This window comes from Uranotaenia lowii, chromosome 2, assembly GCF_029784155.1.
Source record: "Uranotaenia lowii strain MFRU-FL chromosome 2, ASM2978415v1, whole genome shotgun sequence".
NCBI lineage: Eukaryota > Metazoa > Arthropoda > Insecta > Diptera > Culicidae > Uranotaenia > Uranotaenia lowii.
The window spans coordinates 297,175,665-297,189,150 of NC_073692.1; the positions used below are offsets into that span (position 1 = coordinate 297,175,665).

Here is a 13,486-nt window from a genome sequence, read left to right on the forward strand (position 1 = left end):
GCGCTCATCAACGCATGCAAATTTATGCTGGTCCTACGCGCGCATTTTCATCAATGAATGACGGAAACCATTTGGACGTCCCCTTTCCCCCTTCATCAGATCTGTACCTGTGTGCTTAGTGGGTTTTTGGTGTGTGTTGTGCGGGGGTGGACCATACATGTAGATTTGCGCCAAGCAAGGTCCAAGATCTGTATGCGGGCAGAAAACCGTGAACGGCAGGAAATGAATGTACACATCTTATTTTTAAACAAGTGCCCAAATAGAGCGCAAAAAAAAACCGCGCAAAGAATGAAAAACCAAACGGCGGCACCGTGATTCGCGTTCTCGATGAAATGGTGTTTGTGCGCCCGCTGCTACCTCAAGAAAGGAAAATATTTGGGACAGACAGTGTAAACTCAGTGGGAAATTCGTCGGTTGGGAAAGCTTGTTGACATACTACTAAGGTTTCATTAGATTGGTAATGGTTTAATTGCGATTAAGTTTCATGTAGAATTTATGACACGAGATCACTGTATCTTGTGATAATCACATTGTCTTCCATGAAAATCTGGAGAAAATTCTCTAAATCACTAAAGAGCACTCACAGGAAACGGAATCAAAAGTTCAAAATACATTTCAGTTGGAAACGTTGGAAGTAGAATTTCAAAACGGAATTTGAAATCATAGTTTGAAATAAGGCCCTATGGAATCGGAAATATGAAATTGACATCTTAATTGGAATTAACATGAAGTGTTCAAAGTTCAAAATATAGAATCGGTCCAAAATCAAAGTAGTTTAGACGATGGCCAGTAATTTTTCCAACTGAAATGGAGCGAAGGCCAGAGTACTCGAAACGTCTGGACAACTGGTAAATTTTCTTTTTTTTATATTAAAACTAGCCGAAAAAAGTCGATAAAATTCAAGAGCGAAAATACAGAATCAGAATTTGAGGTCAGATCAAGAAGCGAAATTTAAGGATTAAGAATTGAAAAAAAGTGTGCAATCCATTCGGATTTCAAATATTCCGCTTAATAATGCGACAACGAATATAAAATCGGAACTTCATTTTATACATTTTTAATTAATTGGAACGAAACCATCTAAATAGAAGTCAGAATTGGATATGCAAGCACCGGAAGAAATTCTAAAAAAAAAACTCCAAAGAAAAATTTGTTTTATGTGTATTGATTGAATATAGAAAGAAAAAGTTGAAAACTCGTACCTCGAAAGTCAATGTTTGATAAAATAAAATAAAATATTAGAGTATTATATAAAGTACGACATTAAAATCAAAATGATCTTTATGTTAACAAAATCTTTAAAACGAAATTAAGAGCCAAAATAATCTCAATTGGAAATAGTTTAAAATTTGACATTTCAAATATAGACACATACCTACCTCTGATTCAGAACAGCAAAGCCCCGAAGTATTTTAACACTTGAAGGTCCACGCTCGAAAAAAGTCGGTCCTCCAAACTTCAATTGCTGCAACTTAGAATTCACTGGACTGAAATTAATCAAATAACATGTGGTGAGTTCCTTAAAGTTAACTACTATATGTTCAGAATTTTCAGCTGCGTAATGGTTGAGGTTTGCCAGATTTTTTTTAGCACGTATCCGGCGGAACAAATTCAGGCTATTTTATCTAAAAACCTGGCAAAATCCGGGCATTTGAATTCAAAGTTGTCGACAAAATATCCGGGAAAATCTGGTCAAAACCCAGGAATTACTCAACAAAAATTAAAAAAAAATCGCCATAGCTGATCAGCAGGTTTTTAATCGTATTAGGCTTTCTAAAATCCATTCATTATAATTTGAATAAAACTTTCTCAAATAATTTCATTTTGTATGCATAAATCAGTTTTTTACAAACAACACAATTTATTTTTTTTTGTTTCAATTGGCAAATAAAATGAATGAATCCTAGCAAAATCCGGGCAACCGGGCCAGGCTGGTATTTTCCCAAATTTTGCATTAAATGTCCGGGCAATCTGGCAAGCTTAAGTAGAGGCAATTGAAGAATTATCACTAATTTGCCCTCATATGCCCTAAATTCATCACGAGCAAATGATTTTGAACTTTGTATTTACAAATTGCAACCAGTGTTGGAGTGTTGAAGTGTTGAAAAAAATTAATTTAGAAATTAGATTGAGATTTCAGAATTCAAAATCCAGTTTATATAAACAAAATCAGAATTCAAAACACGAAATCTCAATTAAGAATTCGGACTCATATTTCAAATTAAGATTTCAGAATTTATATTCGGATATTAGATCCAACTATCAAATTTAGATTTCAGACCTATTCTCTAGATTTAAGAATTTGAATCTAGAATTCAGTTCTAAAACTAAGATCCTGAACTAAGTTTCAGATTTAAATTTCAACAGATCAAGATTCTAAATTCATATTCTGAATTCAAAGTTTTGAAAGGTTCAGATTTTAGATTTTAGAATATCGATTCAAATTCAGAATTCAGATTCATTACTCACTTTATGAGTTCAGAACTAAGTATTCTGATTCCTAATACAAATTCTAGATTTCAGATTTATATATCCCAAGCAGACTTTTACGACAAAACTATACCTTATTTTAATATCATGCCCTGCTAGTAAAAGTTAGTATCATTTTTTTCTTTTGGATAGCAAAGTTGTGACAAGTGCTAAGTTTCAATGAGAGTTCAATAATACCTCGGCTAGGCAACGTTTTTCAAAGCGTTTTGAGAGCACAATGGCACCGAATGCAGGACGCATGGATAACACAAAATGGCATAGATATGTAGGGTAACGGACTTATTTTGGACCAGTGGACCAATTTTGGACCACCTTGTCTAGCTCTCTTATAAAATAAATAATCACGAATATTTTTAGCAAATATTGTTGAAGCCCGGGCTTTTTATGTAATGCACTAATTTTTTTCATTATTAGTTGTTTTATAAGAGAGCTAGACAAGGTGGTCCAAAATTGGTGCACTGGTCCAGAATAAGCCCGTTACCCTACTCTAATCTAAAGTTGACATATTTTTTTCAGCACGTATTCGGACTGGACAGATTCGAGCTATTTGATCTAAAAATCTGGAAAAATCCGGGCATTTGAATTCAAAATTTTCGATACAAAATCCGGCAATATCCGGGCAAATGTAGTCAAAACCCAAGAAAGACTGAAATTGAAATTGTTTCGTCAATACTTATCCAGATTTTAAATCGTAATTTTATCTTTCAAAAATTTTCATGATTATTTTTATAAAAATAACACATTAAAATGCGTTTTGGACGCATAAATAAAAAAAAAAGTACAACAAAATTTCTTTGTTGATTTTCAAATAAAAATGGCAAACCCGGATAAAGCCGGGCAGTTTGGCAAGCTTATCTTAATTTTTGGCCCAACGATCCTATTTTCTACAACAGAGATTTCCGAAAGGAAATTTCAAACATCACGCCAGTCTAGAAAACACTTGAAAAAGATTTGTGTTCCAACGTAAACAAAAAGCGGGGTTAATTCTATAGATGAAAAAATTCATTAAAATACATAAAATATTAATAAAGGGATTTTTTAAACTAAAATAAAAAAGATAAACCGTTTGGATAGAAGCACAGTTGCTATAATTTGACTGGGAAAATTTTATTATTTCTCTATTGTATTTTATTTGGTTAATAAGTCCTCTACACATGACGTCGATTCCAGCCAATTGCCGAGCGTTATCACTGGTATGGTCTCTATTCGTTGGTAGTAAACTTTTGTTGTTGTCAAATGTAACACATCTGTATTCTAATTAAACATTTAGTTTGGAAGAATAAGGAATTATTTTTCTTAATTAATATTAAAGCCCTGCATAGCTACGTGAGAATTTCAATTCAAAGCGAGTTCCTTAGTATTCATTAATTTATTTTATAATTAAATTAATTCATTTTATAATTAAATAACTATTCATTAGTATTAGTTAAATAACTATTCAGATTTAGATATATTTTTTTCAAAGATTGCAATGATGTCTAAGGAATTTGAATTTTTTCTAGCAAGCAAATAAAGTCTTCGTGGTTTATAATGAATTTTATTTAAGCTTGGGTGTTTAGATATTTGCGCTTCCCTGTCCATGATGAAAATGCAAAAATTTTGCACCAACATTTTTAACAAATTTAAAAGTTCATAACTGTCGGAATTACTATTTCCTAAATTGCATGTCTTCAATCTCCCGAACAGAATGTGAGATTTATCACACCAGAATTACACCTTTCAGCGCCAAGTGTTATCGGTCATACATAAGCCAAGAGGAATTTTCGTTGTTTCTTATAAACGAAACATTAATTTACAAACTATAGTAAGAGAAAAATTTGAAACAAACATATTCACTTAAGACAGAATTATGATAACAAATTACTTTGAAATTATGATGTAACTGAATTTATAAATATGTGTTCTTTAGCAAGATGTTTTGAAATCAAATCGTTTATTCTTAATTCATTCTTTATTATTAAACAGGTTTAAGTGGCAGTGTTTGAAAAGTTTTGGGTTGGTATAGTTTTTTCTGAACTGGAAAACTTGTTTGGACTTTTATTTTTCAATAAACTGATATTTTTCTTATTTCTCCGTCATCAATTATTGGAAACATCTTGGATATCTGTCCTTATAAAAATAGTTTTTCTGTTTGGGACTCTCCTCAGGCTGAGAAAACGTCAAGATTCAAAGCAGTTATTGTTTGTGATGCTCACAACAAAATTAAATAAGGGAAAATCTCACTTATCAAAATCTCAATCTTATGAGATCTAGCAACCTTGCATTGGAATAATTTTGATGTTGAAATCTTCTTCAGTTTATCAGAAAATGATTTTTTTTTTATAAATGCTGTCCAAATTGCCGAACCTCAAACCGTGTAGTCTAAATTTGCATATGAAAAGCAAAATTTCTCAGGCGATATTTTCGTATAATTTCATGGAAAATACCTTAAACTGATAACTCTATACTTAAAACTGATGAAGCGGTAATTTTATAAAAATATATGTCTTTAATAATTCAATGCAATAAAATAAAAGTTAGGGTTGCAATACTATGGAATCAGTTCATTCCTAAGAAAAATTGGATGAAATCTGTTTCAATATCTTCAATTCTCTCTTAAGATGTTGATAAGAGCTTAGATTCGAAGTTTTAATAAAAAAAATTAGAAGTTTATTCTATTTTACCTATTTTTTTTTGGGATAGAACCACTTTACAAACATGTCATACAAAAAAACTCTCTTATTCCACTTATCATTGTTTAACCTTGATCGAACACGAATGCCATATTCATGGTTAAAGGTCCCTAATTAAATAAATAATAATAATTGTTAAACCTTGAACTTTAAAAATTATAAAGGAAAATATTAGAGCTCTAAACTTGTTTCTCAGAACCAGGCCCGTGCGGAAGACGGGGAGGGGGGGTTCTCGAAATTCAAATTTTGCTAGAAATTATAACAATACCAGAAATTCACAATAAATAAGGAAATTTATTTCTAATATAATGTTTTTACTCACGATCATCCCACACTCACTCAAAAATAAATTATTAATTGTGTTCCATATTTTGAATAAGAAACACAAAAAAACTAATACGAATCAAAATTTCGAATAAAATCAAATTGTTAAGCTTCGAATATGAGAACTAGTGCGCAGAATTCATAATATACAACATCATATAATATCTTGAATTTAGAAAAAATATTCAACCACGATTTGAAATGTCAATTCTCGATTAGGATTCCGATCCCTAGAATAAACAATAAGAAATAGATAAAACTAAAAATAAGGAATTCCAAGTTTTTTTTTTTATGTAAATATTGAAAGCACACACTTATTTAGTTTTCATAAAGTAAGTTTTAAAATTGATCAAGAAAAGGAATTAAAATAATAAAAATAAATGTAATGTTTATACATTTCCCGATTTTTTAAAATTTAAATTTTCAATTTTTTGAACTTTCATCGTGGTCGTGAAAAAGACAAAAGGCACAAACAGTGTTTTTCTTATTAAAAATTTAGATTTATTAATTTGAATGTCCTTTGCTGTCGTGGATGTAGATCAAACGGTTTTTTTTAAATGCTCGAAGTTTCAACTAATTTTGTTGGTTTATTTTTTAAGAGAATTTTTTTTTTTATTTATTTATTGTTTTTTATTGAATTTTATATACAGATAGGTACATTTAAAGCTTACATTTCTAGATTAACTTATATGTTGTCTTAATTACTATTTCACTTATTTCGCTTGATCACTTCCTATTCTATTTTCATAACATATTTACATAATTTTGAAAATGAATCTGGAATAAGTATTTATTATTCCATCTTGCTGAGCGTATTCTTTCTTTTATTCCATTTATATTTATAGCTTCTCTGTCTTCCAATATATACGAAATACATTCTAGTGTCAACCATAATCCTGCTTTTAACTTATAATCTTTTTTCTTTATTGCATATTGGAATAAATCTTCTGCATCGTTAACATTTATCTTAAATTTTGTTTTTAACTCTTTGTTGAGCCATGTCCAAATTGTTTTTGATGCTACACAGTCTTTTATTCTATGTAAGATAGTGTCATTATTATTGCATAAATTACACTTGGAAGAAATTATACCTCTAACATTGTGCCTGAATAACTTTTCATTAGTTGGAATTATATCTCGTAAAAGGGTAAAAAAGGACGACTTTTGACTTGAACTAAGGAAGTTTTTATTACAGTTTTCAAAAATAGTTTCCCAATCAAGGTTGGGTAATTCTTTTGCTATTTTAATGCCTATATTTAACCGAGTAATTAAATGATCATAAATAAGTTTACTGGTGTTGAAATTTGTCATAGTTCTGAATTCATTTGCCAACGTTAGCCATTCCCTCATATTTCTAGTGAGATTATTTTTGTTTATTTTCTTCATAATAAACTCATTTGGTGTTAACTGTCCTACTCGATTATATAAAATGTTTTTAATAAATAAAGCTTTAGATTTTGATTCAATGTCAAAAAGGGCCATTCCTCCTTTGTAAACTGGAAGAAATAATTCCGTATGAGAAACAAAGTAAAAACATCCTTTCCTTATAAATTTACTTGTAAGTTGTCTCAGAATGCCAATATGTTTATTTTCCATGGGAAGTACTTGTGAAATATACCAAAGTTTTGATAAAATATAACTGTTTAGTATTAAAACTTTTTGAAAAAGATTTAGATGTCTCTTGGAATGAAGGGTTAATGTAAATTTAATGTTTTTAATAAGGGTATCATAATTTTTATTTACAGTGGTTTTAATATTAGGACAGAAAAACATTCCCAAAATTTTAACGCTTTCTTCTTCCTTGATTTGCTGTGGTCCAATAGAACAGTTATTGAGCCTCAGAAACCTTGATTTGGAAAGATTCATTTTTAGTTTTGAATAAATACTATAATAACTTATCAACTCCAGTATTGTATCAAATTCATGGTCATTTCTTATAAAAATGTTTATGTCATCTGCATAAGCAACAACTTTAATAAATTTATTGCTCATAAAGATGCCATCAACGTTTTGATAAATCATTCTTATCAGTGGTTCAACATACAAAGTGAATAATGCCATACTTAATGGGCAGCCTTGTCTTACTGAGCTGCAAATTCGGAAAGAAGGTGTTAGCAAACCGTTAACTAAAACTTTTGATGTTGCATTCAAGTAAAGTTTTTTCAAAAAGTTAATGAACAATGTAGGAAATCCAAACTTATCTAAAATAATCCAAAGAAAATCATGATCAACGCGATCAAATGCTTTTTCTAAATCAATTGTAAGAATAGCACATTTAAATTTCTTGTTGTCATTAGCTTTTAGAAATACATCTCTTAAATCAATTAAATTTTCTATACAAGATCTTGATTCAATGCAAGCTGATTGTCCTTGTTCTATAAGGTCTGTCAGTAAAGGTCTCAACCGATGCCACAACATTTTTGTCAAAATTTTATAATCTGTGTTCAACATACTTATTGGTCTTTTATTGTGAATATCAAATGGATCTCCTTTTTTAGGAACAAGTGTAATTATTCCTTCTGTAAACAAAGCTGGTGGATATTGACCTTCAATAAAATAGCCATTAAAAAGAGTCAACATCTCTTCTTTAATTTCTTCAAAAAATATGTTGTAAAATTCATAGTTTATACCATCTGGTCCTGGAGATGTTTTTGAAGAAGCGTATTGAATTGCAAATTTCAATTCTTCATAACTAAAGGGGCGTGTTAAACTATCAATAGCTGTTTGGTTTAGTTTTTTTGTAATGTAATTCAAAATATATTCCCTGTTATCATCTGCAGTAGTTAATTTTTCAAAACATTTTGCAAAATGAGTGTGAACAATACTTTTTAATTCTGAGGAGTTATCTACTATTTCATTGTTCACCCTCAACTTAAACATTTTTGTGGGATCATTTCTTTTTAAGAAGGAAGTGAGCTGGAAAAGTGATAAATTCTCATCCGAATTAATGGTATTTGCTTTCAACCGATATTTGAAATTCTTTAATCTTTCATACTCTAATTCAAGTATTTTAGATTTAATAATTTTCATTTCATCTAAGTTCATAGCTCCAGAGTTTTGTTCCTCAATCAATTCTTTGAGACAACAATAATAAAAATTTTTTGATCTATGCGATTCTTCATTAATTTGAAAATTTTCATGTTTAAATATTTTTTTTAATTTTTTTTTAAAATCATTATTCCACCAAAAATTTAAATTAATAAATGAATTTCTTTGTTTCAATTCTCTGTACATGTTTTTAAATTTATCTTGAAATGACTCATTATTTAACAAAGAAATATTCATTTTCCAAAAACCTCTCCCAATGAATTGATTATCGGTATTATCACGTTTGTACTTAAGTACAATTCCGTGATGGTCAGAAAAGGGTAAACCAAAGGTATCAATACTAATTGTTTTTGTCAAAAAATCAGTTGACCCATATATTCTATCAAGCCGTGATTTTGATGAGCCACGGCAAAAAGTGAATTGCGTCTTACCTTTTTTAATATTAAATTCTAAATCAACCAATGAAAGAGATTCTATGAGAAATTTAAGCCCGTTACACGTATTTTTGATTAAACTGTTGGAATCATTTTTCAAAATAATACAGTTAAAATCACCAAGAATGAGATTTTTACTTGTACATTGAAGATGTATCAGAATATCGTTTGTAAATAATTTATATCTTTCTTTTTTCAAATTTGTACCTGAATGAGCATAAACGTTGACAACATTCATCCCTTCAATTTCAACAGAAGTTATCCTTCCATTGGAATTCAAGATTGGATTTTTAAATTCAATATTTTTACGAATTAAAATAGCCGTTCCTTTTTTATCCTCGCTTATATTGACTATAGCGAAATGAGTAGTCAAAAAAGTAAAATCTTCAAAATCTACCTCCTGCGCACAAATAATGTCTAAATCATTGTTCCATATAAATTCCCTTAAAAGTGATTTTTTTAACATTGAACTTATGGAATTGAGATTAATAGTTGCAATTTTCCTGATTAAATTCATTTGCAAGTATCCTGAAATTATGACTGAATTTACACAAAAAAATTAATTTACTTTGATCGTGTTTTTGAACTATTACGATCTTCAATTGCTTTTAAAACTGATTCTTTGCTATTTACCTTTTTTTCTCGTTTACCTTTACCTGACGTATTGCTTTCATCGCTGTCAACTGCTGATTCCGTTCTTCTTTTATGTGAAATCCTCTCGCGACGTTTCTCGCTGCTGATGGGATTTTCTCCTTCGTCAGTAGATTCCACATAGCGCTCGGGGATTTCCTTTTTTTTACCGTCTTTGGGCTGTGTTGTATCCATCTGCCTGGGTTCCTCTTCCTCAGTTGGAGCATCGTTCCCAGGCGATATACTTTCGGTTTCCTTTTTGCTGGTGTCATTTGAAACTGTTTCGGTATTGGTGGTTTGCAATTGAATGCGTGGTGAAATGTTTCTTGATGGTAGTGTTGTCATGGAACTTGTCGGTTGAGACTGGTCAGTAACGGCTATTCTCAAGCTGGCAGCAACATGGCTGTATAACGGCTTTTGCTGCTCTGCAGATTTAGATGTACCTGCAACGGCTCTCGTCCCGTCTTCTCTCATACTAGCAAAATTCGGACAATCCACTTTAAGGTGTCCTTCTGCTTTGCAAAAAAAGCAACGGTTTTTCAGCCCATCGTAGTAAATTCTTGCACGAAAATGTCCGATGAATAAACTGGCTGGAATGTCTTTCTCCAGTTCCATATGAACACCGCGGATTCCACTGTACACTGGATACTCGTATTCCGCTGGATATCGTTCACGAACAAACTGATGAATTTTCCCGTAGCGACTCATGACGGCAGCAATTTCTTTATCTTCCGTTTCTGGTGGCAAGTTGAAGATTCGGATGTAGCGAAACAGCTTGCTGGCCATTTCAAATTTCACTGTTGTCACTTCTCCATCTTTGTACAGTGTTCCGAATATCACTCAATTCTCATGAGAGACACTGAAACGTTTTCAACAGCGAAAGCAAAACCTAAATTGTCGGTTGGTTTATCTCCCAGTGGGGCAAAGATTGTGTTCGACAGCGCTGCTCCGAGAATCAAAGAATAAAATTTGAAAGAGAGACGTTTCTTCTCCAGTTGGAATTCTCAACTGAGTGAGGAGCTACCTGATTTTCAGTTTCTTTTTTCAGTCAATAGCTTTTCTTGCTCAATCACTCACTCACTCACTCGTTTACTGATCGATGATCGAATGCTGTCTGCCTGATACATCTTGCTTTGTTGTTGGGGAGGATTAAAATAGTCATTCAAACACGCAGGCAGTACGTATGAACATATGTTTCTGCCGCTTTGCCAGAAAGTACGCAGGCAGTATGAACCGATGCAAGGCCGCAATGATTGAGTTTGAGTGAGTGAGTGAGTGGATTTTCGAATTGGATCTTGTATCAGTCAGTGTCTCAATCACTTCTGATACACCAGGTAGTGAGCTTGAGAGATCGACTCAGATGCGAGTCCGCTCTCGCTTTTGAATCTTGTTTACATTGACTTCGCATTGTCGCTCTGCCGATTCTCTAGGGAACAACAGGCAGCAGCAATCGGCTTTGAATGTTTCCAACTAGAAACCTATCATGAGCGTTTCTTCCGAGTGATTTTCGGAAGACTGTCTTTGTATTTAAACTGATATTGGTCGTCCATCGAGCTACTAATCTGGTTGAAAGATTGCTCGTCCATCAGTTTCACATAAAAACTTTGGTCATTTTCGTCCTTATAAGCACTGTGCACTTTTGCCGCCGGAATATTCGCTGACTTTGCAAAAAACCGTAACACTTCCAAATGACTGGCACTTTTAGTCTTGTTTGTAAACACTAGTTTAAGAGTATTCTTTCTCTTTTCCATTTTTATTTTCCGTTGATTTTTTCCGTTTTTTTTTAAACTAACCACTCACGAAGAGTGAACGCAGGTAAAACACTTTTAAGGAGCGCGCTGCTTGTACGTGTTGTTGCTTCCACGTTCAAAACGGAACTGTGAATTAGCTGTCTGTTGTTTTCGTCGAGTTCGTTTTTGTCCTAGGGCTAGTTCGGTAAATTTATTTAAAAATCAATACAAAATATGAAGATGAAAAAAAAGTTGTTAAACATTAAGAAGGATTTTTTTTAATAAAAACGTTATACAATTTTGGAAACTTATTTATAAAATTTAATTGAAAATTCAAAGAAAAAAAAGTATTGTTGGTGCCTATGTTTAAATGACTGATTTGGATGATTTTGGCCTCTTTAACTCAAATCTTTTGTCAGATTTTGTCTATCACGTCTTGTTTATTATCCTCCATTCAATCAAAGAGTCATATCTTACCTGGTTATTCTAATTTCAAAAATTCGACGGTTTAAAAAAGCTAAACTATGCGCTAGTAAATTGAAAAAAAAAATCATTACAAGTATTTCTAACATCAATTAAATAAAAGATAGCTGATTTGATTTCATTGAACACATTTGTTCAACACAATCCAAAAAAATGACTTTTGCTTTAAAAATATCAAAGTTTAATTTGGTTTAAAATTTCTCTCAAAACTCGCCAAAATTCCGGTCTTTCACAGAATGGGGAGGAGTAAACAAAAAACCACAGCTTTAACTTTTTACTCAGAAGTCAAATAGCGGTTTTTCGGAAAAGTTGATCATGGATTCAAAAATTTTATTTTCATTTTTTTTCTACAGTTTTGTCATCAGCCAAAGGCTGAAAGTCTTTTGATAAAGATATAAAAACAAAAACAAAATAAAATTGCGGTGAAATTGGTTTTGGAAAAGAATTTCGTATTAGAATTTTTTTTAAAGGCCTTGCTTGACTACCCATTTTTCCTCATTTTTTCCTAAATTAAAAAAGTAAGCTTCAATTTAAATATTTTAGGTTGGAACTCCAAAAAAAAAAATGGTGGGTTAGCTCATCCGAAATGTTATGCTCTGCTAAACCTCTTTTTTACCTGCCTACCTAAACAGTTCTTCTATATAGAGTTTAAAATATGTAAAATGTTTAAAAATGTGCATCTCAAACACAAAACTTAAAGCGCGTGTATCAGTTTTTTGGGGCCTTAAATAGAAGGCTTCGTTATGTTTGGATAGTTGTTCGAGTTGATTTCAAAAACTTCACCGCTAGGTCCAAGGAAGAAAGAGTAAAAAAGGTTAGATCACATGAATACTTTTAAATTTGTACAGCTATATAAAAAAACGGAAAACGCTGATTATTTTTGCATGAACAACTAAGATTGAAAAAAAAAACATAAACCATAAACAATATTCCGTAATACCGAAAGGCCCGAACTGTTTTGTTTTGTTGCTTTTCGGCTTTGTTTTTCTTCCCACGCTCAAAGCTGCCGAAAGTTGTGTAAAAATAAATTCATCCTTTCATCCATCAGAATGTGAAGGAGGAGCCAGTTTTTTTTCTAGATATGTCGGTATATTTTGGGGTGAGATTTTGCGAATCTAGCAGACGAAAAACAGCAACAGACTTGCAACTGATTTACAGCATCAACTCAGACACGGTCTTCTTTTTTCTAATCTTACGCACCTTCAAATTAAAAAAAAAATTAATATGTAGATTAGACCACTACCAAAAATTACTTCTTGCTCCCATGTGTTTTTCTTATGCCTTTTTGTTCACCAAGCATCAGTGTAAAATTTCAGCGCATTTGGTTGATTCCTGAATTAGCACAACGCGCTTCAATTTTGTTACACAAGTTTTAAACTTTTAAGGGCATTAAAAGTTCCTTAAACCTCATCATGGCTGTCCAAATTAGCATTTCAATCGCTAGACGCTAATGTTGCCAAGCAAAAGAGCAGCACAATGCACCGGAAACCAGGCAAGTTAACCTCGGCTTATCAGTTTTATGAGCCGTATTCGATGCAAGATGCCCGAGATAGTGTCATACCTACAAGTCGGTGTGTGTTGGATGCCTTAACCCATTTTTTTCTGAATTTACTAAGCAAAAACAACGAAAAAAACACTAAACAGTTCCCATCCAAAAGGACAAATAAAACGGCAC

At 31.9% G+C, this 13,486-nt stretch overlaps 1 protein-coding gene across 3 annotated transcripts in view; it reads left to right on the forward strand.

Moving 5' to 3' along the window:
* Positions 1–13,486, forward strand: part of LOC129748366 (rho guanine nucleotide exchange factor 11) — a 353,958-nt gene that overhangs the window by 166,612 nt on the left and 173,860 nt on the right. The window lies entirely within an intron of this gene.